Source organism: Oryctolagus cuniculus, chromosome 3 (assembly GCF_051225735.1).
Source record: "Oryctolagus cuniculus isolate XC-2025 breed Fujian yellow rabbit chromosome 3, ASM5122573v1, whole genome shotgun sequence".
Lineage (NCBI taxonomy): Eukaryota > Metazoa > Chordata > Mammalia > Lagomorpha > Leporidae > Oryctolagus > Oryctolagus cuniculus.
This window is the reverse complement of record NC_142869.1, coordinates 117,403,540-117,431,382: the sequence shown is the minus strand read 5'-3', so window position 1 is coordinate 117,431,382 and position 27,843 is coordinate 117,403,540. Positions and strand designations below refer to the sequence as shown.

General features: G+C 51.8%; 1 long non-coding RNA gene across 1 annotated transcript; it reads right to left on the bottom strand.

The window, feature by feature from the left end:
• Positions 1-527: 527 nt before the first annotated feature.
• On the bottom strand, positions 528-27,198 carry LOC127491625 (uncharacterized). Its single transcript, XR_007920439.3, has 3 exons — positions 27,101-27,198; positions 4,864-5,055; positions 528-867 (listed from the first exon to the last, which is right to left on the bottom strand). It is a non-coding gene; the product is annotated as an uncharacterized LOC127491625 (long non-coding RNA).
• Positions 27,199-27,843: the final 645 nt, after the last annotated feature.

The window sequence follows — 27,843 nt, the reverse complement described above, 5'->3', positions numbered from 1 at the left end:
TGGGGGTCCTCAACTCTGGCTGTACGTTAGAATCATCCCAATAGCTTCTTTTTTTAAAAGATTTTATTTATTTATTTGAAAGTCAAAGTTACACAGAGAGAAAAGGAGAGGCAGAGAAAGGTCTTCCATCCACTGGTTCACTCCCCAAATGGCTGCAATGGCCAGAGCTGTGCTGATCCGAAGCTGGGAGCCAGGAGCTTCTCCCAGGTCTCCCACGTGGGTGCAGGGGCCCAAGGACTTGGGCCATCTTCTACTGCTTTCCCAGGCCATAGCCAAGAGCTGGATCAGAAGTGGAGCAGCCAGGACTAGAACTGGCGCCTATATGGGATGTTGGCGCCTCAGGCGGAGGATTAACTTACTGTGCCACGGTGCCGGCCCTGACCAATGTCTGTCTGTGTCTCTGTCTCTCCTCTCTGTCACTCTGCCTTTCAAATAAGCAAATATTTAAAAAATAAAAATATAACTTGTATTAAAAAAAGATTTCCAAGCTCCATCCACCACAGTTTTTGAGAGTAATGCCCTGGAAATCAGACTTTTTAAAAAATTTATTTATTTAAAAGGTAGAGTTACAGAGAGGTGGAGGCAGAGAGAGAGAGAGAGAGAAAGAGATCTTCCATCTGCTGGTTCACTCTCCAGATGGCCGCAATGACCAGAGCTGCACCCATCCAAAGCCAGGAGCCAGGAGCTTCTTCTGGGTCTCCCATGTAGGTGCAGGGGCCCAAAGACTTGGGCCATCTTCTACTGCTTTCCCAGGCCCCAGAGAGCTGGATCGAAAGTGGAGCAGCCAGGCAGGTCTCAAACTGGTGCCCATATGAGATAGCAGCACTGCAGGTGGCAGCTTTACCCACTATGCCACAGCACTGGCCCCTGGAAATCAGATTTTAAAAACATTATTTCTATTTTTGAAAACTTTTAAATTTATTTGAGAGGCAGAAAGAGAGACACACACACCCCCCACCCCTCTACCCCCCACAAAGCGGGGGGGGGGCAGGAAGAGGGAGAGGGAGAAAAAGAGAGATCTTCCATTAGCTGGTTCATTCTCCAAAAGCCTACAATAGCCAAGGTTGTGCTATGTCGAAGTCAGGAGCCTAGATCCTCCTGGATCTCCCATATGGGTATCAGGGGCCCAAGCACTTGAACTCTCACTTGCTGCCTCCCAGACACATTAGCAGGAAGCTGGATCAGAAGCAGAGTAGCCAGGACTTGAACCAGCACTCTGATATGGGATGAGGGTGTCCCAAGTGGCAGTTTAACTCGCCGTACCACAATGCCCACACTTCTGTTCTTTTTGATAATAAATGTAAGGGCAGGCACAGTGGTGGAGTGGGTAAGGCTGCCGTCTGCAGTGCCAGCGTCCTGTATGGGTGCCGGTTCGAGTCCTGGCTGTTCCACTTCCCATCCAGCTCTCTGCTATGGCCTGGGAAAGCAGTTGAGAAATGAGTGGGTGCATTTCAGGAGGGTGGTTTTGGGAAGGACTCTGCGACTTCACAAAGACAATGAGAGTGGAGTAATCCTGCAATCTCATTTCCCAACCAAACTAGTGTCTGCATTCCCACTGTGAGAGAGGAGTTTCTCTCTGACTTGTTGGGCCATTTGGGCATCCCTTCCCATGCAGCAGGTGCCTGGGTGGCGAGCAAGCATCCCTCTCGACCCGGCTGTCACTGCCTCACCCTGTGATGTGATGAGTCTTTTGACCCAAGTGGGTGCCAGGCTCCTTAGCTCTGAAATGAGTGTGAGTGAGATAACTTTTAAGGCGCTCCAGGTTTTTCCATGTGACTCTGACCATCCACCAACCATATAGGATTTTTTTTCCTGTTTTAAAATCACAACTGGATCTGTCCTTTGGAAAACAGGCGGTAGAATCCTGTTATGCAGCTGGATGCCCCACACTGTCGCTTGCCTGGCTTCTGTAGCGCTTCTCCTTTCAACGCTCTCTCTGAGTCTGTAGATTTACAGCATCTAACCTCGATGGTTGGGGCTTTCTTTCTTTCACAGTTGCCACCACCCTGCCACTTGTCTCCCTGAGATGCTGTCCCACCTAATACCCTGCAGTATTGATGGTGTCTTATATGCACGTGAGCCTTAACCATGCACCAAGAAGCACATGGACCTCTCAGGAAGTGACCCCTGGGTTGGAATTCTGCCTTCTAGAAGCCAGGGATTTGGTTGCAAATAGAAACCATTGTTGGCTAACTTAAGCATAGGAGGAATGTATGTGCGTGTGCATGGGTAATTCATACAATCATGCCTTAGGATGCAAAGGAGGTGAGGCACAGGCGAAAGGTTGTCTCAGGGACCACTCGGGAAGCCAGCACTTTGCCCCTGCACTCCATGGCCACCTCATATAAGCCCTCACTGACCTTGTTCTCTGGCTGGGTCTCCCCAAAGTTCTAAGCAACCTGAGTGTGGGAGGAGGAAGGATTTTGTCCTTTGGCTTGGTACCTACAGTGGGTGGAGGAAACTTTCTTCCACTTATCTCCATCTTCCTCCCAAACAAGGAGTTTATCCACAATGAGGCATGCATATACAAAGGACAAGAACCCTGCTTTTATCTGGTGTCATACACAAAAATTAGCTCAAGTTGAGCCTGAGGCCTAAATACAAGATTGACACATGTGGCTGTAGGGAAGGCCTTCTCCGGCCAGTCCTAGGATCCCCCAGAAGCAGCTCTGGATAAACTCGGGTGGAGCTGTGCTGGCGGCCCTGTGTTAGCAGGTGGATGACATGGGCCAGTGCCATCCCTTGATGTGGATTCATCTGTCCGGCTGAGAGAATTTGCAATGCACATGCAAAGGTACTTCAAAAAGTTTGTGGGAAGTGGAATGAAAAGAGATGTTTTTCAGGTGCCAATAAATGAATAAATCAGTAAATTGAAACCCATGCACAAGTGTTTTCATTACACGCATCTTCCATGAACTTTGGGCTCAGAGGACGTTACACGGCTGTCAGTCTGCAGATCGAGCATGAGCCTGCTCACGGCTTTCCTCCCAGAGGACAGAACACCGAGGCCAGGAGTGAAAAAGCAGCCACTGAAGGTCGCCCAGCTGACCCCGAGCCGAGCCCAGCACCCTCCCCATCACCCAACGCCTCTTCCTTTCTTGGTACCTCCATTATTAGGACACCTGGATATTCTTAGCTAACAATGGACGACATAAATAAACGCGCGGTCACTTCCCCGCATTTCCGCCCAGGTCCACTGCAGATGGCCGAGCCCTTTCTCTGAACACATGGCATGAAAAGGCGTCTCACAGAGTAGAAAGAGCGCCTCGGCATTAATCAGCACAGAGCAGCAGAAACCAGTTTTGCAGAGGCTGGTGGGGACTTTGGGGAAGATGTAGCAGCCCGCACTTGCCTTGAGGAGACCCCCTAGTGATAGGAAGGCAAGGGGGCCATTCCAGGCTCCAGTCGGGGAGCAGGTGTTTGTGCTCGGTCACCCAGGGTGAACGCCGTCTGTGCCATTCCCTGCAGAGACTGGACAGAGGCCCTGAGTGCATTATTCCCAGGCCAGGATCCTGCCTTGGCCCCACGGCCGTGGCTGCCTGCTAGTCTGGTCTGGAATTATCCTTGTATTTACTGAGCCAGTGAGCAACAAAAATAGACCAGGGAAGGAAGAAGAGGCCAGAGGATAGCAGAAGCAGGTTCTTGCAATAGGCTGGAAGATTGCAACAGAACTGAGGGTGCGGCGGCAGGGGCAATGTCGGTACCATGGGGTAAGGTGCGGAGCCCGTCCCACACGACTGCCGGGCTTAGCAGAGGGGAGAGGGTCAGTGAGCATTTGGGGAGGTGATCCAGGGTTCAGCTATCAAGGATAATCTTTTAGGAGTAGGGTGGCTCCTAAAAGGGGCTCAGAGGCAGGGTGGGGCAGAAAGGCCTATGTGGCCCCTCGAACCCCATTGCCAAGGCTTCTGGGTCTGACAGCCCAAGCAACCACTACTGTTTTTCCCTCTGGCATTACGGGGACCCAGGTGCCCCACCCGTCAGTCCCCCTTGGATGAGGATAACCTTGGTGAGACTTCATCTGTCAGCCAGAAGAGGGGAAATAGCAGGCGTTTGTCTAATGCTCTGATGTTGTGGCTTGCAAACAAGCTAGAGAGCAAGAGGGGTGTGTGTGTGTGTGTGTGTGTGTGTGTGTGAAGAGTTGCATTTGCACAGTTACTCAGAAAACGAGCAGGATGACCTTCCCTGGTTTGTTTCAACACTAACCTTTCGGAGACAAACTGCAGGTGTAGAAAGATTATGCACTTTTAGTGACTTGGAACACATGCTTAGGATTCATGGAAATTGATGACTGCTTTGGCACAAGGTCACGGGTTCCATTTGGCAGTCCAGTCAGCTCTGTTGACCTTGGTTGCCTGGTCCCAGAATCCCTCCCACCCGCTCCTGGATGGGTGTACACAGCTGACTGACATGCCAGTTCTAGCCCAGCCCCCTTTGCTGCCAGCTAAACTCTTGGGGTGCCTGAATCTCTGACTGCTGGTGGGGACCCGGCTGATGGCTTTGTTAGCCTGCAGGGATGCCCTCTTGGCCCACTGGGCCTGGTTTCCTGTAGCGCTCAACGTTCCTTGTTTTCTCAATTTCAAGGTCATGCCATCCCTTGGGATCCTGTTGGCCAGGCCCTGGAGAGGGGTTGGCCTCAGTTCCATTCTTTCTTCTCTCCTTCCATGTAAAATGAGATGGCTGGATTGCCCTGACTCCCAAGTCCCCTCAAGCTCCGGCTGCTCCGTGGGTCTGACGAAGGTGGCCCCAGAGACTTTCAGGAGGCAGGTGGCAACTCCACATGCGACGTCCAGACGGCCCTCCTCCCATAAGGACTACAAAGTTAGAAAGTCAAATGAGCCAGAAAAGAAATATTCAAAGACCAACCTGCCATCCACAACCATGCCCGCCGCCTGTAGCCTCACGGCTGCTTGCGAAGTGGCGCTTTCTTCCTGTTCTCAGGCTCACAAGCAGCTCATTGTTCTCAGAAAACAGCAGCTGTTTCTGGGGAGCATTGGACCGTTGGGTGTGACGGCTCAGGCAAGGCGGCTTTCAGCAGAAGGCAGCGGACAATTCCTCCTGCAAGGAAGGGGGACGTCATGCTGGGCAGGGCATTGGTTTTCCCACGGCTGGCCATAACCGATTGAACAATGTCAAACGATTGGCCATCAGCTGGATCTGCAGGTCAGACACGGGTCACGTGGCCTCAGGGTTGTATCGCCTTCCGGACATTCTACTTGGGGGGGGGGGTGTTTCTGGTCAGTGGCAGACGTCCATCCCATTGGGTTAAGGGACTGGAGCTCCATGTCCTTGCTGCCTGTCCCTTAGCCTCTTCCTAGAGAGAGCCCCCCTGGTCCTTTTCACAGCCCCTCACATTCCAGAGCCAGCAGCAGGGCCCCTTGGCCTGCTGCCACCGTTGCCCTTTCTCCTGCTGTCACATCTCTGCCTCTGGCCGCAGCTGGGGAGTTTTCTTGCCTCCTAAGTTCTTGTGTGACGAGGTGAGTTGCATTTGGACAACTCAGAACGATCTCCCCATCTCAGAGTCCGTTCAGCAAATCACATCTGCAAGGTCCCCTTTGCCACAACAGGTCACACATATGCCACAGGTTCTGGGTGTGAGGAAGTGACTGTCTTTAGGGGACTGCTATCCGGCCTCCCCCAGGGTAGGCTGTGACTTGCTGTCCCTCATCTAGCTGGTGTTCAGGGACAGTAAACCTCTGTTTGGTGATAAACAGCACCAGTGCATGTTGGGTGCCGCAGTCACGTGAGCCAGTGCCAGCTGCACCCGATGCAGAGTCAGCCTCAATGCATCTGTCACATGCACTTTGTGGTCAAGCCATCAGACGCAACGAGTAATGAACGCGCACCTGGCCTCGTGAAATGCAATTATGTAGGCCAGCGTGTAAAACGTTTTTACAAGCTCCAACACAAATGGAACCCACTCAGCTTGCTTTTCCTGTTCTAGTTTTATAGGCATAGCCAGGACCCTTGGAGAACTTCCCCTCAACTCTGCCATCCCCCTGCACCAGGGTGGCTGGGCCTTTCTCAGCCTTTCTGACACACAGACTGCACTCCTGAAGGCGCTGTTGACCTGCTCAGAACTGGTCCTCTGCATTCAGTTCACGCTTGCTGCGCCCTTGACCTCGATGCCCCGCCTCCTTCACCTCCCCCAAGGGCCCTGCAGCTCCTCCACAACCTGGCCCCTCTCTGCTCCCAGCGAAGCTGAGGACACCATGCACGAGCTGCGGGAAGTGCAGACTCTCAGGCCCCACCCCAGACCCACTTATTAACGGGACCCTGGAGTTTCATCTGTGCTTTTAGGTTTGAGCAGTTCTGGGCAGGGGCCCGCTGGAGTGGTTCCCCTTCTGTGCGACCCTTTCTGACTGCACCCAGAGCCAGCTAAATCTTCCCTGGCTCTTCTTGCAACCCTTTTGGACTTCTTAGGAAGGGAGAATATCTGAAATTCTTTCCTAGGATTTGTGTATTTTTTTGAAAACAGAGTTACAGAGAAAAGGAGAGACAGAGACAGAGACAGAGATATGGAGAGATTTTCCATCTGCTGGTTGACTCCCCAGATGGCTGCAACAGCCAAGGCTGGGCCAGGCTGAAGTCATTAGCATGGAACTCCATCTGAGTCTCCCACGTGGGTAGCAGTGGCCCAAGCACTTGGATCATCTTCTGCTGCTTTCCCAGGCGCATTAGCAGGGAGCTGGATGGGAGGTGGAGTAGCGGGATTCGAACTGGTGCTCATATGGGATGCCGGCATCACACAGTGCCGGCCCCGCAGACGGCTGCTTTGCAGAGGGCACCGAGGGCCGTGTTTCCACCACCTCCATTGCCTGTCCATGGCGGAGAGGAGCAAGGCCTCCCCCTCACCTGAAGGAAGTGAGAAGGTGCTGGGGGGCTCTCCTGGTGCCAGCAGTGTTAGGGGAAAGTTTGGACTCGTCTGAGAAGTCAGAGCAGCTCTGGTCCCCAGAGGGCAGTGGGGTGGAGGTGTGTGGTTCCTGGGGGGCAGATGTTGGTCAGGAGGTAAGGAGACTCCCCGGGGGCCTCCTTGAGAGACACCTACCCAAAAGGGCTGCCTGGAGGGCAAAAGGGTCCAGTAGGGTGGAAGCACTGGAAATCCAGAGGCTAGAGGGCTGCTGACACCTGTCCATACGCCCATCCCAACCTCATCATACAAATCGCAGTTGGGATAGGATGGCCAGATTTCATAACTAAAAATGCAAGATGCCCATTTAAATTTGAATTTCAGATTTATGATGGCTACAACTTTAGGATGTAATATTTGGGATGTAGAGCTATTAAAAAGCCATTTTTCATCTGAACTTAAAATTAGGTTGTACCTTCTGTACTTTATCTGGCAATGCTACGTTGGGAGGTTTGCTGAAGAAATTCTAGGTGCTTTGTCAAGAAAACTGCAGAAGCACCCGGAAGAGAAGTTAGCTCTGGAAGCCCAGTGTCAGGTCATGGTTGAAATAATCAAATATAATAATCAAATGTGATCCTTTCTGCTCCTTAATCCTGGTCCCACCCCTACTTCTCCTTGGTCACCCTGGCTGGTGAGAGGGGAGGGGAGGAAGGGTGGGAGCAGGAGACCACCATGTTCACCCCTCAAGCTTCCGAGCCACAGCAGGGAGAGACCTGAATTTAAATGAAACTGGACGTGTCATTATTACCCAGGGCAGACTTACAGATACTGCCCTTGTGACTTAAAGGGACCTAGGAATCCTGCCTATGAGGGCAGGCCAGGTTGGAAAAGAAACAGACTCTGGAGCCAGGTTGAAAAGATAGTGAGCGGAGTGGCGTAGCAGCTAAGACGCCCTTGTCCCACCCCAGAGTGCCCGGGTTCGAGACCTACCTCTGGCTCCTGTTCTAGCCTCCTGCTGATACAGACGCTGGGAAGCAGTACTGATACTCCGGGAATTAGGTCCCTGCCACCCAGCCTGGGAGACCTGGGTTGAGTTCCTGGTTCCCTGCCCCTGCTCCTGCCAGGGCTGTTGGGGATGTATCTCTCTGCATCTCGAATAAATACTTTTTTTAAGGCAAAGAAAAGACAGTGCATGGGTGAAGGAATGTGGCTGTTCTGTGGCCAGGCCCTGCTGAGTGGCCGTAGGTGGCTAACTGATGTCATTGCTGTTTTACCTCTCATCCCTGTCCTAGTTCCTGGCATATGAGCAGAGGCTCAGTAAATGAATGCCGAAAGTTTCAGTGAATCCACCCAGTTTTTTCACTTGCAGGTCCCGTGGAGAGAGTTTCTGGCGTGGTAAGAAGGTACCTCAGAAAGTTCAGGAATGGAGGATGGTGTTGCGGGGTGCAGCAGGTCACCCCACCACTTGCAATGTTGGCATCCCATATGGCATCAGTTCGAGTCCTGGCTGCTCCACTTCTGATCCAGCTCCTTGCTAAGGCACCTGGGAGGGAGCAGATGATGGCCCAAGTGTTTGGGTCCCTGCCACCCACATAGGAGACCTGGATGGAGTTCCTGGTTCCTGACTTCAGCCTGGACCAGCCCCAACTATTCTGGCCACTGGGGGGGAATGAATCAGCAAATGGAAGATTCCCTTTCTCTCTCTCTCTCTCTCTCTCTCTCTCTCTCTCTCTCTCTCTCATATGTCTCTTATTCTACCTTCTAAATAGGTAGATCACTTTTTGTAAGTCTGTGGAAGAGATGGGCATTTGGTGCAGCAGTTAGGACACCACTTGGACCGTGACATCCCCCTTTGGAGCACCTGGATTGGAGTCCCAGCTCCACACTGACGTCCAGCTCCCTGCTTGTGTGCACTCAGGAGGCAGCAGGTACATGGGTGCCTGATATCAGCGAGGACATCTGGTGGAATTCTGGGAACCTGGCTTCAGTCTAGCCCAGCTCCAGCTGTTGTGGGCATCTGAGGAATGAACCAGAAAATAGGGGTTATCTCTGTCTCTCTCTGCCTCTGTCTCTCTCTCCACCTTTCAAATAAAAGAAACAAAGAAAAGAAAACTACTTTCACTTATCAAAACTTTGCAGAAAGTAGAATTAAAAGGTCTATTTTGGGCAGGCATTGTGGCGCAGTGGGTTAAGCCATTGCTTCAGACACCTGCTGCCATACTGGGGTGCCTGGGATTGAGTACCACCTCTGCTTCTGATCTAGCTTCCTGCTAATGCACGTAGGAGGCAGCAGATGATGGCCCACGCGCTCTCTCTACCTTTCGAATAAATAAAAAAAGCTAAGAAAAAAGGTATTTATTTTTGTGCAAAGAATTTTGCTGTCTAAAAAAGTGTTCTATTTACTTTCATCTATTTGAAAAGCAGAATGGGGGTGAGGTGAGGGAGACAGGAGAGAAAGAGGGAGAGAGAGAGAGAAATCTTCCATCTGCTGGTTCACGCCCCAAATGCCAGCAAGAACCCAGGTTGAGCCGCCCTGAAGCCAGGAGCCAGGATCTCCACCTTCGTCTCCCAAGTGGGTGTCGGGAACTCAGGCACTTCAGCCATCACGCAGTGGCTCCTCAGCAAGCATTAGCAGGAAGCTAGATCAGAAGTGGGGGAGCCAGGGCTCAAACCAGCACCCCAATATGGGGTGGCAGGCACCCGAGTGGTTGTACTACAATGCCGGCCACAAAACTTGGACATCGAGGCATATGAAAAAGGCTTTCCAAAAGTTCATGGAAAAAGTACATGCTGATAAATGGCATGGACTTCAAAACATTGTCCACCAAAATAAAACTTCTCTTCATTCCATTTTCCACGAACTTTTTGAAACATCCTCGTATATATTCCAAGTCTTAAAATATCTCTACCTCCACACAAAATACACACACATTTCTATTCCAGTCATTTGACTTTGGAACGTCAATAGTAGGGAAATGCTCCTGCAGGTGAAAAATAAGGCTGTTATGCACAAAGAAGTTAGCAATCTGTTCCTTATCCTCCGAATTTTTCAAACATGGAGTAAGCTGTACTAAGGTTAAATGACTGGCTCTCTCGATCAGGAAACGTGAGCTTGACAGATGTCATCGCTATTGAAGTTTATAGAAGGTTTGTTATGTGCTATGAAATTGTTCTTGCATAATGCCAAACAAAATTAAGATACAAAACTGCATACACGTTTTTAACTCAGCCAGACTACAATATTCCCCATGTTAAGAAAAATCCCAGAGTATGCATTGTTTTAAAATGTATACTCAGTACACATACGCACTATGTAGATGAGAAACATCTTCCCATGGCACAAAGTAGAGATTGGTGACACCACTTTTACTCATTGTATGGTATTTCATTGTGTGCATGATCCAAAATGTAGCCAATGTCTGATTCTACGCCATTCAGATTGCTTCCCGTCTTTTCCTGTTTTCAGTACACCCCAGCGAACAGCCTCCTGTATTAATCTTTAGCCAGTTCCCTAATTATCCCTCAGGACAAATTCCTAGAAGTGGAATTGCTGGGTCCAAAACATTTTTAGGGCTTTTGAAATTTATTGCTGCGTGACCTTCCCGAGGGACTGTGGATTTACACTCTCAGCAGCAGTGGTACGAGTGTGAGTCCTTCTCCGGAGCCTTTGTTAGTGGCAACTCATCAATGTGCTTTAAAATTAGAAAAAAAAAAAAAAAAGATGCCTGCAGCGCGTTGGAAACATATTAAAGTTTTTATGACACAAATCCCAGCTTGCTAGGATCGTGTTGATAGCAGCTGGCATTCATTGCAGTTATTATGTCCCAGACGATGGGTTTCGAAAGTTAACACTTGGAGAGCTCCAGATAACTCTAGGAGGTAGGCACCACGATCAGTCCATTTTCCTGGAAAGGAAATTGAGGTGCAGACATGCCAGGTGAACTGCTGAAGATAACACAATCAAGGCAAATGACGTGGTGAGCTAGGATCTCAACCAAGGCCCACCTGTTCCCCGCCATCCAGGTGCACGTGGAGGGTCCCTGCTGAGATGCTCGCAAGCTCCCAGGCAGATCTTTCAGCTCAGCTGCAAGTCCCTGTTTGAGGAGGAGTCTCAGCCTAGGCAGGGGCTCCAGGGAGAAGCATTCAGAAGGAGCCCAGGATCTACGTGGGAGAGTGGGGCAGACCATCCATGCAGGACTTGCTACGACAGTGTGAGCCTGGCTTGCCTGCTGCAGCCCACCAGCCACCCCGGGGCTGAAGAATCATAGAAAGGGGCTCCTGGGGCTGGTGCCATGGCTCACTAGGCTAATCCTCCACCTGCGGCGCCGGCACACCGGGTTCTAGTCCCGGTTGGGGCGCCGGTTCTGTCCCAGTTGCTCCTCTTCCAGTCTAGCTCTCTGCTGTGGCCAGGGAGTGCAGTGGAGGATGGCCCAGGTCCTTGGGCCCTGTACCCGCGTGGGAGACCAGGAGGAAGCGCCTGGCTCCTGGCTTCAGATTGGCGCAGCGCATCAGCTGTAGCTGCCATTTGGGGCGTGAACCAATGGAAGGAAGACGTTTCTCTCTGTCTCTCTCTCTCACTTCTAATTCTGCCTGTCCAAAAAAAAAAAAAAAAAAAAAAAAGAAAAGAAAAGAAAAGAAAAAGAAAAAAGAAAAGAAAAGAAAGGGGCTCCTGGGAGACAGCTGTATAGCAGGGTGTGCACCCCCGACTCCAGGTCAGATGACTGACTCCTGGTTTGCCAAGGACCATCTTGGCCTCAGTACTGGAAACCTTGCACCCTGGAGACCCCTGAGTCCCAGGCAGACGGGGACAGCTGGGTATGCTATTCATGGGGGAAGGATCTGGAACTTCCTGTCTCACCTCAAGACAAGTGGCAGGGGCTTTGAGGGTCCACTCTGGAGCCATAGGTGTGGGACCACCACAATCCTGGGTGTCAGACGTCCCATATGGCTGTGCCCTATTTCCTCCAACCCTTCTTCCTCTGGCCCCAATCTCCAAGGCTCTGGACTCCAGTGAAGGAGGATGGGGGCTGGAGGCGAGACCAGTGGAGGAAAGAAACCTGCCCCATGACCGCTTCCCTCCGCACGCCGCCTCCGAGCAGGAAGCAGTTCTCAGCTGGTGGCAGCTGGGCTCTGCAGCCTGCAATTCAGCGAAATGGACCGTGTGACGATGACACTGGCTTGGACATGAGACTCCCTGAAATGGGACTTGAAAGGGCCCAGAAGCACTGTGGGAGCTGCCAAGGGGGTTCCCCAGGGATGGGGAGGAGCGACCCCAGAGGGCAGTGGGAAGACCGAAGCCACTGGTGATTGCACGTTGCAGAGTGCAGCCCTTTGTGGAACAGAGCAGCCACTGTGGGCCCCGCCCAGGGCCGCCAGCTCCTCTGAGCCGGCAGTAAAACCGCAGCTGCTCCCACTTCTACTCCTAAGAGCTTGGAGGCTAGGACCCATGGTCCCCTGGGCCCCCTGCCCATCAGCCTGTGGCAAGAGCTGTCCCCCTCCCAGACACTCCAGCTTCAAAGAGAACAGCCCAGCCCCCGAGAGCCCATCCTTCTCGTCCCCTGAGCAGCGACAATAATCAGTGAGAACCTGTTGACCTAGACAGGGCCCTTTCATAGATTCTTTACAAAGTTAATAGAAGATGAAGTGAACAGATACATTTATTTTGGCACAAAAATGTTTTTTCTTTAAATTCATGCATTTAAGGAGTCTTTAAAACATTCATCAAAAATGCATTTTATGAAAAAAAAAAAAACGCAAGTGGATTTCGGAGTGGGCATTTAGCCTAGCAGTGGAGAGACCGCTGTGCCCATCAGAGTCCCTGGGTTTGATTCCCAGCTCCCACTCTCAACTCCAGCCTCGTGCCAGTGTGGACTCTGGGAGGCAGCAAATGACGGCTTGGCTACTTGGGTCACTGCTCTCCAGGGGACTCGGACTGAGTTGCTCACGCCTGGCACTGACCCGGCTCAGTTCCTGCTGTTGCAGGCATTTGGGGAGTGAACGAGCACATGGAAGCTCTGTCTGTCTACCTCTCTGCCCAAGCGCTTGTCTCTCTGCCTCCCAAATACATAAAATTTTTTTAAAATATAAGTTTATCTTTTTATTCCACTTCCATTAACTTTTTGGCACACTGTCTCCTGTCCTTGGCCCTCCCCTCTTCATTTTGCAGAGGCTATGAGAGGTGAAGGAGCTCGCGCAGTCCCAGCTCCACCCAAAGCCCAGGCTCAGTCCCTGGTTCTGCACAGCCTTTTACCTTTCACCCAGCCTAACCCGCAGGCCCCCTCAGGCACATGGCGGGGGAACACCTTCCCATTGGGACCTCGGTGGGCTAGCTCCATTTGCAACATCCCCACCCAGATTTTATTTTTTTCCCCACTGAAACAATATGTTGAAGCGTTACTCGGATTCCAGCACAGTGAACGTCCTGGTTAAGTGAGCCTCCGTGCCCTGTGCCCTGGCGGGGGTTCTGCCCACATCGATCGTGTGACTTCCCCTGGTGGGAAACCACACCGTGGTTCTAAATAGCAAATTCCAAACAGGCTTATTTGTGAGTTAGGGAAGGTCTGTCTGTAGACTAACTCGGGCCCTTTCATTATGTGCTTCGGGCTGTTGGCTTCTTGGCCGTGTGTCCTTTGGCAAGGGCATCATGTATTTTAATCATTGCATTTGCTATGTGAGTTTGTGAATAAGCACGAGGCTACTTCAGAAGGTCTGTAGGGAACACACGTGATATTTTAACTCTGGTTTTCGGTGCACTTGTTGAAGTATTTTCACCTACGGGTACTGGAAAGGTATATGGCTTAATGAGTGAGTTATGAGCCAGGAGATGCAGCCTACGGTGTAGAAAGGGTGTGGCCTATTGGAATTATATCTTGCTGAAAAGGGAATGGCCATCGGGTCAGGTGATGTGGCTCTAGCCCTGCCCTTGCCCTTAACCCAGAGGTGTGACCTTGGGTGAGTCACTGCACCTCTCTGAACTTGTGCTTCTAGATCTGCAAAGTCAGAGCCAATGTCCTGGGGCAGTGGGTTAAGCCTCTGGTTGGGATGCACACATCCCTGATGGGAGCCCAGTTGGAGTCCTGGCTTCTCTGCTTCTGACCCAGCTTCTCGCTAATGTGCTTAGGAGGCAGTAGATGATGGCCCAAGTATTTGAGCTCCTGTCGCCCAAGTGGGAGACCTGAACAGCATTCCTGACTCTGGGCTTCAGCCTGTCTGGTCCCGGCTGTTGCAGGCATTTGGGGAATGAACCAGGAGATAGAAAATGGATCTCTCTCTCTCTCTCTCTATTTGCTCTTTCAGATAAAACAAAACCAGGCCACTCTAGCGATTCCTCAGGTTCTCTTCCAGTTCTCAAGTGCTGTGGAATACAAAGGGTTTCAGGTACAGAATTATACAGAGAGCCCTGCTCAGAAACCGTGTTTCTTTCTTTTACTTCCCTTTGTAATGTGTCTTAAATTTCTCAGTACTGAGTTGTGGCAGAAGAAAGACCAAGCGAGAAAGTCAGGTCCTTTGGGGTTAAATGGAGCATTTAGTGATGGATGAGCTACAGGATGGGCCATGGGCCTTTTTCTCACGTTGGGGGTTTGGCCAATCCATCAGCAGACCCTGGCATCCAAGGGCCGACCTGCTTTGTAAAGGGCAGAACTTGGCTCTCTGGCCCTTCCAGCTGTAAGGGCTCAAAAGAGAAGGGCTAGGGGGAATGTCTTTGATTTCCTCCTGGACACAGGGAGAACGTTTGGCTTAGCTTTGCCAACTGGGTAATGTGCACTAGCCTCTAAAAGAAGCCTTTCTCCTTGGACGTCTTTGGGGCTACAGTGTCCCCCTTGGACTCTGGCCCCTTGGAGCAAAGCCTGTGACAGAGTCCAGCTGGGCCTCCCTCCAGACTGGGAAAGGACACCTTTAGCGATGGTGCGAAAGCCTTGGGATGTCGTCTCCAGCGGCTTTTTTACAGCTTGGGTTGGATTTGTCCGCTGTTCTGCCTTTGCCCCATCCCCTTCCCAAAGATGGCTTTCAGCAAGGACACTTATGGCCAAAGGATGCCAGGAAAACAAAAACAAGAGGCAGAGGACCAGGCCTAAAGAAAATAGGCATAGAAAATCAAGGTCAAGTCAAAGAGGGGCATAGGTGTGCTGACTGTAAGCCCAATAGACGTGATAGCTGAAATTTTCTAGTGGCAAAGCAAGAATGGGCGATATAGTGAGTTGTGTAATCCCTAATACTAGGGAGAAGAAAAGGGTTCCAGTCGCCCAGAGGAATGTTCTTTTGTCCGTTCACGTGATGGGCAATCTAGTACATGCTGACCGTGTGCCAGGCACCAAAGAGGAAAGCGCTGCCCTCAGCCCCCAGGAGCCGGGCCTCTAGGGGAGGCTGGGTGAAGCAATGGTCGTGTGCCTACTGTGTGTCAGACACTATGCATACACTTATGCACCTACTGTGTGTCAGGCACTGTGCATCTGATTACGTAACCACTGTGTGTCACACTGTGCATCTTATTATGCACCTACTGTGTATCACACTGTGTGTCTTACTATGCACCCACTGTGTGTCAGGCACCTACTGTGCCTAATTTTGCACCTATTGTGTGTCATGCCACAGTGCTATTGCCACTGCCTCCTGGGGTTTGCATTAGCAGGAAGCTGGAAACGGGAGCCAGAGCCAGGAATTAAACCCAGGCCCTCCAACATGGAATGTGGGTGTCCTAACCAGGGTCTTAACCTCGACCCTGAAGTCCTACTCTTTCTTCTTAAATTCTGTTATTGGAGAGTTAGTCTTGCACTGTTTGCCTGGGACGCCTTCATCTCAGACATCCGTCACTCCTCTGTGGTGGGAACATTCACAAAGCTTCCCTTCTTGGGCCCAGCGCCGTGGCTCACTTGGCTAATTCTCCGCCTGCAGCGCCGGCATACCATATGGGCGCCGGGTTCTAATCCCGGTTGCCCCTCTTCCAGTCCAGCTCTCTGCTGTGGCTCAGGAGGGCAGTGGGGGGTGGCCCAAATGCTTGGGCCCTGCACCCACATGGGAGACCAGGAGGAAGCACCTGGCTCCTGGCTTTGGATCAGTGCAGCGCTGGCCATGGCAGCCATTTAGGGAGTGAACCAGCGGAGGGAAGACCTTTTTCTCTCTTGCCCTCTCACTGTCTATAACTCTGCCTGTCAAATAAATAAATAAAAAATCTTAAAAAAAAAAAAAAGCTTCCCTTCTCGCTATTTTGAAATGCACAGTACAAATGTTTTAATGATCAGCCCTCATCCATGCAATAAAACGCCAGATCAAACTCCTATCTGTTGGCCACTGTGCCCTGTAACCGGTCTCTCTCTGCTCCCTGCTTCCTACACCCTGCTGCTCCATCTTCTCCTTTCTACTTCTACGAGGTCAGCCCTTATCGATCCCACATCCGAGTGAAAGCATCCTGTCTTTGTCTGTCTGTGCCTGGCTCATTACACGTCCCACCATGTCCTCCAGCAGGCTGGGAAGATAGATTAAACCAATCACAGTAATGGCCTCGCCTTGTTAGTAATTGGTTTAAGTGTCTGGGCTTAGGCTGATCAATAGGAGCCACTCTCCTGGTGACTGTCTTAGGTCTAACTGGACACAAGAAGGTCGAAGGAAAAATCATCTTTTCCATGCTCTTTGGGGAAATTTTTTCTCCTTTTCCTGCTGAAGATAAACTAGTTAGGTATGTTGCTGGCAGCTTTTGCGTGACTTGGGGAATGGGACTTCTCTGATACTGTTCTGACATTGACTGGGGTGTGGCAATCCAGCTCCCAGATACAAATCCCACCTGGAGTGGGTGCAGAGTCCACACAGGAGAGGGCACAGCCCTCCCCAGATGGCCCCCATGTTAGTGCCAGCTGCATAGGGCGTCCCACACCACCTGCATTTCCCACCACTGGCTGCAAATGCGAGGGTTTCCCACCAGCCCCTTCCGGTTCACTCACGGGGACTCAGCAAAGTCTCTACTAATGATTACAGCTTCATTGGCAATGATACAAACCAGAAACCCAGGGCAAGATCCAGGAGCCCCCAAATGATTCCTCTTCCCACAGAATCAGGGCACAACAGGGTGCTCATCAACCAGAAAGCTCTGCTGAGTTGGCGAGTTTTCATTAGGGTTTCCTTATATAGATGTGATTGGTTGAATAGACCTCGATTCCAGCCGCCCTCCCTCCCAGTAAGTAGGGCTGGCTCCAACCCTTAACCTGCTAGTCCATGTGGGGTCTTTCTGAGGACCCTTCCCCTTGCTATCTCATTAGCATACACTCAGATGTAATCCCGAGTGTTCCTGAATAACAAATACTCTATCCCTTGGGAAATTCCTAGAAGCTCCAGGCCAGGAACTGGAACAAGACCAGCCAAACCCTCTATTGTACTCACTGACCTTCAGACAAACTTAAAGTAATGAGGAAAATTGATAGAACAGGAGAGGCACAAAGAGCCTGGATTAGCCTGGACCTAGAGCCCGTCCTACTTTTACTCCTTGAAATATGACCAGCTTAAGTGGCGTTTCTGTCCCACGCAGCCAGTGGGTCTTATGTCTATTATTTTGCTGTGAGATGTCAGAAGCAGAACCCCAACTAAGAGTAACAGAGAGTAAGAACTCTCATTATTCCACATAATGAAAAGTCTGAAGATAACACAGTTCCAAAGTTTTCACTTCTTTCTTTTTCTTTTCTTTTCTTTCTTTTTTTAAGATTTATTTATTTGAGAGGCAGAGTTACAGATAGAGAGAGAGGTCTTTCATCCACTTGTTCACTTCCCAAATGGCTGAAACAGCCAGAGCTGGGCTGATATGAAGCCAGGAGCTGGGAGCTTCTTCCATGGGTACAGGGGCCCAAACACTTGGGTCATCTGCTGCTGCTTTCCCAGGCCATCAGCTGGAAGCTGGATCAAAAGAGAAGTAGCCAGGGCATGAACCAGCACCATACAGGATGTCAGCTCCATAGGTGGAGGCTTATCCTGCTACACCACAGCGCTAGCCCCCAGTTTTCACTTTTTCACTCAGAGCTGTGACAAAGTAAGGCAAATAGGGCATTTGTCTTGGGCACAAAATTTAAAGGATACAAAAAAATCAGTAATCAATATAAATAATATTAAGTGTACTTTTCAAAAAAGCATAAAGCAAAAATATTTACAGCAAACTATCAAAATTTTAAGTAAAGGGGCCGTATAATGGGTTAAGCCACCACATGAGATGTTGGTATCCCATATGAGTGCTGATTCAAGCCCCAGCTGGTCCACTTCTGGTCCAGTTCCTGTTAACATGCCTGGGAAAGCAGTATATGTAGAAGATGGTTTAAGTGCTTAGGTCCCTGCACCCACATGGGAAACCAGGGTGGAAGCTCCTGTCTCCTGGCTTTGGCCTGGCCCAGCCCTGGCTGTTGCAGCCATTTGCAGAGGGAAACAGCAGATGGAAGATCTCTCTCTCTCTCTGAGTTACTCTGTCTTTCAAATAAGTAAAATAAGGCTTTACAAATGTTAAGAAAGTGTCAATATTATTGATCTTTTTTGTCTCAGGCTTCAAAATCGCTCAGCACAGCGCTGTAATAAATCTTGGTTTTATTTTAAAATTTTAAAATATTTACTAAAGGCAGAGTCTCTCTCACACACACACACACACACACACACACACACAGGAAGAGGGAGAGAGAGAGAGATTGATCTTTTATCCATGGGTTCACATCCCAGTGGGCCAGGTCTGAGTCAGGCTGAAGCCAGGAGCCAGGAACTCCACCCAGGTCTCCCACGTGGGAGGCCATCACTTTCCCTGGTGCGTTAGCAGGGAACTAGATCAGAAGTGGAGCAGCTCGGGTTTTAGTTGGCACTCCAGTATGGGATGCAGGTGTCCCAAACAGTGGCTTCATTTACTGTGCTACAACAGCAACTCCTATTTACGGTTTTGAAATTTTGCTCATTGTAGATTTTTTTCCATTAGTTTTCTTTTTTTGTTTTAAAGATTCTTTAATGGAGAGTATTTTCTCACTGACATTGCTTATTTGTTTGAAAGGCAGAGAGACAGACAGAAATCTCCCACATGATGTCTCCCTCCTCCAAATGCCAGCAATAGTCAGGGCTGAGTTGAGGAAGCCGGGAACTTCCTCAATCCAGGTCGCCCCCATAGGTGGCAGGGACCCAACTACTTGAGCCATCTTCTTCTTCTTCTTCTTCTTTTTTTTTTTTTTTTTTGACAGGCAGAGTGGACAGTGAGAGAGAGAGAGAGAGAGAGAGAAAGGTCTTCCTTTTCCATTGGTTCACCCCCCAATGGCCGCCCCGCACCGCCTCTCGGGATGATCGTTGGCAGGAAGCTGGAAACAGAAGCAGAGCCAAGACTCAAACATTCCAGTATGGAATGCAAAGGTCCCAAGTAGCATCCCAACTGCTGTACCAAACGCACCCCCCACACACACACTCCGCCCCTTGCATTAACTTCTATTCTAGAAAGTATTCTTTTTCTTGATGACTGAGGTTTTTGTCTTGAACTCTGCGCCCCAGGCCAGTGGCTCCCTTACCACACCCTAGTCCAGCTCCGGTTTACTCCTCCGTCCTCAGAAGGCTGACTTTAGACCTCAGCTATTTCCCTCCGTGGTTGCGCGGTGACTGCCACAATGCCAGGAATGACAACGTCACGCAGAAACAAAAGGATATTTTCTTCCCTGCATCTTTGTCAGCAACCAAGAAAACTTTCCCAGAGGCTCCCAGAAGACTTTCCCCACCGGCCGGAATTATATCCCATGCCACGCCTAAGGAGTTACTGCCAAGAGCGAGGAGAGACCCATGCTAGAGGCAGGGCCTGGGAGGGTGTCACCTTCCCTGAGCACACGGGCTTGTGCGGGTTGGACACCTGAGTAAGCTCAGGACATCACACCAAAGGACACATGCCAGTTAGGTTCGTGCTAGAACTCAGGGGTGTGGCCGCCTTTGGGGAGTGGGTGGGGTAGGCGGTGGGAGGGGGCTCAGAGCAGCTTGGGGATGCATATTCTAGTCCTTAATCCAGGTTGAGGTTATGTACGTGACGTGGCGGTTCCAATGCCTCCACTAACACCTATGTTGAAATTGGATCCCCCGTGTGAAGGATGAAGAGGGTGGAGACTTCAGCTGATGGTGGGATTTGGAGGTGGCACCCCTGGGAGGGAGGTAATGAAGGCTAAATGAGGCCAACCGGGTGAGGAGGAGGAGGAGAGGTCGCCCTCTCGCTGCTGTGCGAGGCCCTGCACGGCTGGAGCACTGCAGAGACTCCGAGCCAGCAAGGCCACCAGGTGTGTGCACCTAATCTCAAACCTCCCAGCGGAATAACATTTCCTACTTTATAAACCACCCAGCCTGTGGCACTCAGTTAAAGCCACAGAAGCCAGACTGAGATGGGTGAGTTCCCCACTGAGCCGTGTGCATATGAAAAGTGTACCCTTCTGAGTGTACGTGATAGCAATGCTACCCAAAGTGTGGTCTCCAACCCAGTAGCATCACCATCACGGGCAGAATCTCGGGGCTGGCGTCATGCTGTAGTGAGTAAAGCTGCCACCGGCATCCTGCGTGGGCGCCGGTTCGAGTCCTTGCTGCTCCGCTTCTGATCCAGCTCCCTGCTAATGCACCTAGGAAAGCAGTGGGAGATGGCTCAAGTCCTTGGGCCCCTTCATCCTTGTGGGAGACCTGGATGAAGCTCCTGGCTCCTGGCTTCAGATCAGCCTAACTCCAGCCATTGTGGCCATCTATTTGAGAGATACAGTTACAGATAGTGAGAGGGAAAGACCGAGAGAAAGGTCTTCTTTCTGCTGGTTCACTCCCCAAATGGCCACAATGGTCAGAGGTGGGCTGATCTGAAACCAGGAGCTCCCATGTGGGTGCAGGGGCCCAGGCACTTGGGCCATCCTCTACTGCTTTCCCAGGCCATAGCAGAGAGCTGGATCAGAAGAGGAGCAGCCGGGACTAGAAATCGGCGCCCATATGGGATGCCGGCACCACAGGCGGAGGATTAACCTACTGCACCACAGCGCCGGCCCCCAGGACTCCTCTCTCTGTCTCTCCCCCTCTCTGTAACTTCGTCTTTCAAACAAATAAGTAAATCTTAAAAAAAAAAAAAAAAAAAAAGGCACAATCCTACGCCCGCCTTCTGCTGACTCGGAAACTGTCTTTCAATGATATTGCCAGGTGAGTCACTCACACGTTAGTGTTTGAGAGATGGATTTTACACGCTGCTTCTATAGAAAATACCAGCAGCAGTGCAGAAGCTGGGAAGTGGGGGTGGGGGTGGGGTGTGGGTTCAGGTAGAAGAGTGACAGCACTGACTCAAGCTAAATTACGAGCCAGCGCTTTGCAGCTGCGGGCCCCGTCTGGCTGCTTTTTCTATTTGCCACAGGGTTTACAAAGTAGGTACTTCCTATCCCTACTCGGCGACCTTTCTCCGCCACTCTTCCCTTGTTCTTCAGTTCTCTTGCTGTCCTCATCACAATCGGTCTGAACCTCTTCTGGGCTTAGGCAGCACTTGGGGCTCGAGACACCCTGGGTGGTGGCCTGGCCGCGCCGTGAGGACAGCGTGGCAGGGAGTGTGAGATGGCAGTTTCCTTTGAAGCTTGCCCTTCGTTCCTTTGAAAGTGGCAAAGATTGACGGGGGACTCTGGGGAGGTGGTAAGGAAACGTCATCCTAATTGCAAAAGGGTGAATGCCAGAAGCGCCGTGCAACCTGTCCTGTTGCCTATAACCAAGCCCTCGCCACCTTGGCTGCAGCTGCCACATTCAAACACAGCCCCAGCCCCTGGTTACAGAAGAGCTCAGCTGGAGGCCGTGGGGATCCAGGAGAGTGCATGGCATGGTGTGTGACATCACACGTGGCTAAATCTTTCACGTATACAAACGAGGGACAAGCAACTGCAAATGTGCACCAGCCTAATGAGGACTCCAGGCTGACGCTGCGCGGCTAACTTCAGAAACAGGCATTTTAGAAACTGCACACTTCATTCTTTTCATTCTGATTAAGAATTCTGCTTCCGGTTCCTGTCTACAATTTGAGCTCCCTGAGACCCCCCCTTCCCCGGGACTGCCAGCTGTCGGTTTGGAGGAGTCTCAAGCAGGAGTAGAAGGAAGTGGTGGGGCTGGGGGCGGGGCAGAGCAGTGTGGGACCAGCGGGCAGGTGCAGGGGCAGAGGCTCTGCAGGCAGATCTGGAGATGCTGCAGACTGGGGTCCAGGCCACCGCAGGAAAGCCAGTATCACAATAAAGCAAGTCACCTGGATGCGGATATACAGTGAGATTTGCACTGTGCTCGGTCTGCCAGCTGCGCAAAAGCATTGTGTGTAGAAAGTCTGTACATACCTTACTTAAGAAACATCTTATTGCTAAAAGGTGTTAATCATTCGAGTTTTCGAGAAAAATGGGGCCAACACACTTGCTTGGCCTAGGGGTGTCTCAAACTTTCCATTTGTAAGGAAGGAAAAAATCCGCAAAGCGCAATAAGAAAAGTGGAACAAAACAGGTATGCCTTCTTAACAAGGATCAGGCACATCCTCCTTTGGAAGTCAGGGTGAAGATTGGTGAGGGGGAAACTACACAGTAGGACTGATGCCTTTGGCTTTTTTAAAAAATTAATTGATTAATTAGTTTTGAAGTGCAGAGAGATAGAGAGAAGGAGAGACTGAGAGAAAGATCTTCCATTTGCTGGTTCATTCCCCAAATGGCCAAAACGGCAAGGGTTGGGGCAGGCTGAAGCTAGGAGACCAGAATTCCCTCTGGGTTTCTCACATGGGTGGCAGCGGTCCAAGCACTTGGGCCATCCTCGGCTGCTCCCCTTAGGTGCATTAGCAGGGAGCTGGGTTGGAAGCAGAGCAGCTGGGACCCGAGCACAGCAACCAGCCCTCCCATGTGGGAGCAGTGACTTAACCTACCCCTGCAGCACGATGCCGGCCCCAGCGGCTGATTTTGATCAGATAAAAGACTTACCCGCCCTCTCCTTCCCTTCCCCCGGGGAGGCCCATGTCAAAACCCCCAAATAACCCAGTCCTGTGTCTGAAGATGATGGAGCAGCCATAGATCATCGTCATGATCTGCTACTCAGGAGAGCTCTGTCACTGTCATGGAATTTCTTTTATTTTTTTCTTTAATTTGACAGGTAGAGTTATAGCCAGTAAGAGAGAGAGACAGAGAGAAAGATCTTCCTTCTGCTGGTTCACCCCCCAAATGGCCGCTATGGCTGGTGCGCTGCGCCGATCCAAAGCCAGGAGCCAGGTGCTTCCTCCTGGTCTCCCATGCGGGTGCAGGGCCCAAGCACCTGGGCCATCCCCTACTGCCCTCCTGGGCCACAGCAGAGAGCTGGACTAGAAGAGGAGCAACCGGGACCAGAACCCAGCACCCATATGGGATACTGGCGCCGCAGGCAGAGGATTAACCAAATGAGCCAAGGCGGGCCGGCCCATGGAATTTCTTTACACAAGGGGCCATGCCCTTTCATTTTGCACCGGGCAGCACAGGCTGTGTAGGTGGCCTGAATGTGTGAACGGCCAGCCAGGGAGGATGGCTTAGGCCTCCTTCTGTTCTTGAGGCCCGAGGCCCCATGGTCAGACCCAGTTTTGTCCCCTGTCCTGCTGTGCACCTAACTTGCCTTTTTCTCCAGCTCGCTGCTTCCTGCCTCCTCTGTCCCGTTTTCAATCCTTTCATCTCTAGCCTACATACTCATTGTCCTATTCCTACTCTAACGAGCAGCCACAAATGGAGCAGCTTGCACTGTGCTAATGTATCATCATCTTCCAGCCAGGTAGGTTAGGAGCCTCACCCACGTGGGTGTCGCTGGGCCAAAATCAAAGGCTCTTCTAGAGACTTCAAGGGGAGAATCCATTTCCTTGCTGGGGTTCTCATGTCCCTTGGCTCAAGGCCCCTCCCCCCACCATTAAAGCCAGCAAGGGTTGAGTCAGGTCCTTCTCACGGGCCATCACCTTGGCCTCTGCCTCTGCCTTCCTCTTCCACTTGCTCCATGGAGCATGGCCTGTGCAACTCCCCATGTCAAGGTCAGCTGATCAGTGACCTTGGTCCCATCTTTAACCTCTACCCCTCCTCGCCGTGGTGCGACATCACCCATCCGCAGGTTCTTAGCAATAGAAGGGGGACAACTTTGGGGCAGCGAGCAGTTTTCTGCCTATAACACCCTATCATTCCCCTTCTTTCCCTGAGCTAAGGGGTGCCAGCTTTTCTTGTCCCTTGGATTTTTTTTTTTTTTTTTTTGACAGGCAGAGTGGACAGTGAGAGAGAGAGACAGAGAGAGAAAGGTCTTCCTTTGCCGCTGGTTCACCCTCCAATGGCCGCCGCTGCAGCCGGCGCACCGCGCTGATCCTGGCAGGAGCCAGGAGCCAGGTGCTTTTCCTGGTCTCCCATGGGGTGCAGGGCCCAAGCACCTGGGCCATCCTCCACTGCACTCCCTGGCCATAGCAGAGAGCTGGCCTGGAAGAGGGGCAACCGGGACAGAATCCGGCGCCCCAACCGGGACTAGAACCCGGTGTGCCGGCGCCGCAAGGTGGAGGATTAGCCTATTGAGCCACGGCGCCGGCCTCCCTTGGATTTTTTTTTTAAACTCTTTCAGAGACTTTTGGAAAAGGAAAGAAAGAATTAAATGGCTGGGGGCCAGCACTATGGCATAGCAGGTAAAGCCACCGCCTGCGATGCCGGCTTCCCATAGCTCAGTTCTAGTACCGGCTACTCCTCTTCTGGTCCAGCTCTCTGCTATGGCCTGAGAAAGCAGTGGAAGATGGCCCAAGTCCTTGGGCCCCTGCACCTGCATGGAAGACCCAAAAGAAGCTCCTGGCTCCCGGCTTTGGATCAGCACAGCTCCAGCCATTATGGCCATCTGGGGAGTGAACCAGCACATGGAAGACCTCTCTCTCTCTCTCTCTCTCTCTCTCTCTCTCTCTGTTCTTCTGCCTCTCTTTAACTCTGCCTTTCAAATAATAATTAAATAAATCTTTAAAAAAGAGAATTAAGTGGGGAGAGAGGCTAAGGCAGAAGTCGACATGTTCCCAGCCTCTCAGTTTCTGATTTCACGTTTCAAAACTCCCTTCAGCCCCTCCACCTGTGCGGCACGACCATGCCTTCCCTCCTTGAAGATCAACAGAAATTCTGTAATTTGAATGAAAGGTGCTTATGGTAAGGTGGTAGGAATTGTACCCATTGAGCAGGTATAATCACCAAGGCCCTGGGAGAAAGCCTTTGAGGAGATCCATCAATGATTTTATGCCCCTTTTCCTCTGATAACCACAGAGTCTTGCTCTGCCTTGACTAATTATCCCAGATCCTTACATTTCCCTGGAAGGTCTTCACTCCCTCCCTCTCTCCTGGGTCAGGGCCTTAAAGGGCGTGAGGAGCTCCAGGGTGGGATGGACCCCCCCCTCCCCCACACCATGTGTTTCTCACATCCGCGTCTCTTCCTGGCTGGGACCGCGGGCCTGGAGCCCTGTAAACTAGAACTTGGGGACAGATTGCTAAGAGAGGATCCTGGCGTGGGAAGTGCCGCCAGCTGGTCTCGTACCCACATCTTTTCAGTAAATTTCCCTCAAGCATATGTACACACACAAATACGCCTTCTGTTGAGAGCAAAGAAATCATCTCCCACCTCGGAGGCTGTGGCCAATGAACGTGTGGGATCATGGCACTGAAGCAGCGCTTTTAGGTCTGCTGGGTACCGTGTCCGTGGAGCGGACACCCCGCTGTCAGCATCGCTGAGCAGTGAGGGACTTGGAAGCTCAGCAGACCGGAGTGGTCCCTGGTGGGATGTGCAAGGGTCCACACAGCTGCCGGGAGAGGTGGCCCTGCCTAACCCGGCACATGTCCCCGTGTGACTTTCTGCATGCACAGATCACTCTCGGAGATTACTTTATGGATTGATTGATTTCTGCTTGTGTCATTCATGGCCCTGCAGGGACACCATCTGGGTGCTTCCTGATGTCACCCTAGCACCTGGGACTCACACAGGTCCTCTCGGTCATGCACCTGAGTACAGAGAAAGTGAGTCTGCCCTGCACCCATGGGTGTGCCTGACCCATGCGTCTCCTTCCTGGGAAGGGCTATGCTGGGTGGAGGTCAGCCTGCTGAAGCCTTGGGGTGAGCCAAGTCCTGGGAAGCAGAAGCCCAAAAGAGTGGACGAAGCTGGGGGAACCTGGAGGAGGAAGCCCAGGGTCCCAGGAAGACAACAGATGGTGAGCCGCTGGCATTGCAGCCCAGATGTGGGGAGCAACTCGGACTAGACTAAGTTACTCGGATTAAGACTTATTCTATGCATCTGCTCTCCCACAATATGGCGCTGAGAAGGGAGAAACAGCTTCTACACGGCTGCCTCCAGTTCAACCAATAAACTGTAGGACCTGCTCCTGATTGGAGGAGAGCAGCGTACTCGGCGTGTGGGTAGCAGAGTTGGGATTGGTGGAAGAGGACTATAAAGGAGGAGAGAGACACCATGCACCAGGAACATCTAAGGGGAACATCTATCTGAAGGAACACCTGTGCAGCCCCCGAGAGAGCCGGCCGGCGGTGTGCCGCTCCCCCGCGGAAGTGGGGAAAGTAGCCAGGGGGAACCGCCCTTCCACGGAGGTGGAAGGGACGGTAGCCAACCCGGGAAGAACCAGCAGCAAACCCGGGAAGGGCCGAGCAGACGAAAGAACAACGCAGGGTCCTGTGTCGTTCCTCCATGAAGAGGGGGAGCGACATAATGGTGCCGTGACTCGGATAGGAAGCCTAGGCAGGGTTTAGTGTCGTTCCTCCACGAAGAGGGGGAGCGACACCCAGACACTGCTCTCAAGAGTCCGCTCTGGCTGCTGGGGACGGAGGAACCAGGTGCTCCTTCCCAACAGCAGGGGGCAATCCTGGAAGGCTGCCAGAGGAGGCACCTAGAGTGCTGGGTCCCAGTCCCAACCCCATTTCCTCTTTGGAAGAGGGGTAAGAACCTCCGTGCTCTAGGCTCATGGGATTCATCAGGCACCGTGTCAGCCTGGGGTGGAGGGTGGCCCACACCGCCTGTATGCCTTCTGCCCTCCATTCCTGCTCTTTTGCCTTGTTTTGGCTTTTGCCAACTCCTGGCTGGGGCTTGCCAGTGCCATCTTCATGGTTAAGTCCCACACGCCCCAGAGGGATCCCCTAGCCGGCTCAACCTCTGACCGGCAGCCCAGCCCTCCCCCTGTCTCTTTCCTTCCCGGATCACCTGGATCTCAGCAGCCCCCTGGGGACACAGTGGCAGTGACCCAGAAGAGCCTCCAGCCTGCCCGGCCAGCCCCGCCCCCTGTGGCTGCCTCACCCTTGCACGGCTGGATGTGGGGCAGATGGAAGAAGCAGACCTCGGAGTGGCATCCTGCAATAATGGCTCCCGTGGCTGACCTTGGCCGCTTTGGGGCTGTCACCCAGGCTTTGTACCCGCCCCTCCTTGGCCACCCCCACCCCCATCTTCCTTCTTCCCCTTGTCCCTCTGAGCGCCACGGCAGGAGGATACATGAGCTCATGTCTCAGAAATGCTTTGAAGATGAGAAGCACTGAGCATTGTCCCAACAGCCCTCAATTTACTTTTTCAGCATTCTCTTCGGGTTGTCAAGCCTTTGTAGTTATTTTTATAAACAGCAATCGTTGGCTGCTTCCATTTTTACCCAGGAAAACTCCTCCTCCAGCTGGAACTGGCTACCCTCCCTCAGTAGATCAGCCCTGGGGGCTGGGGGGTGGGGCCCTTCTTCCTACTGCCCAGACCCCTCTTTGCCCCTCCCTCCCATTGGGGCAGACCCCACCCTCACCGCCTCTTGCTTGCCTTCAGTGCTCTGATCTGTCCCCATCTCTCCTCTTTTTTTTTTTTTTAGGATTTTATTTATTTATTTGAGAGGTAGAGTTACAGCCAGAGAGAGGGAGAGAGAGAGAATCTTCCATTTGCTGGTTCACTCCCCAAATGGCCACAGTGGCCAGAGCTTTGCCGATCCGAAGTCAGGAGCCAGGAGCTTCTTCTGGGTCTCCCACATGAGTGCAGAGGCCTAAGGACTTGGGCCATCTTCTACTGCT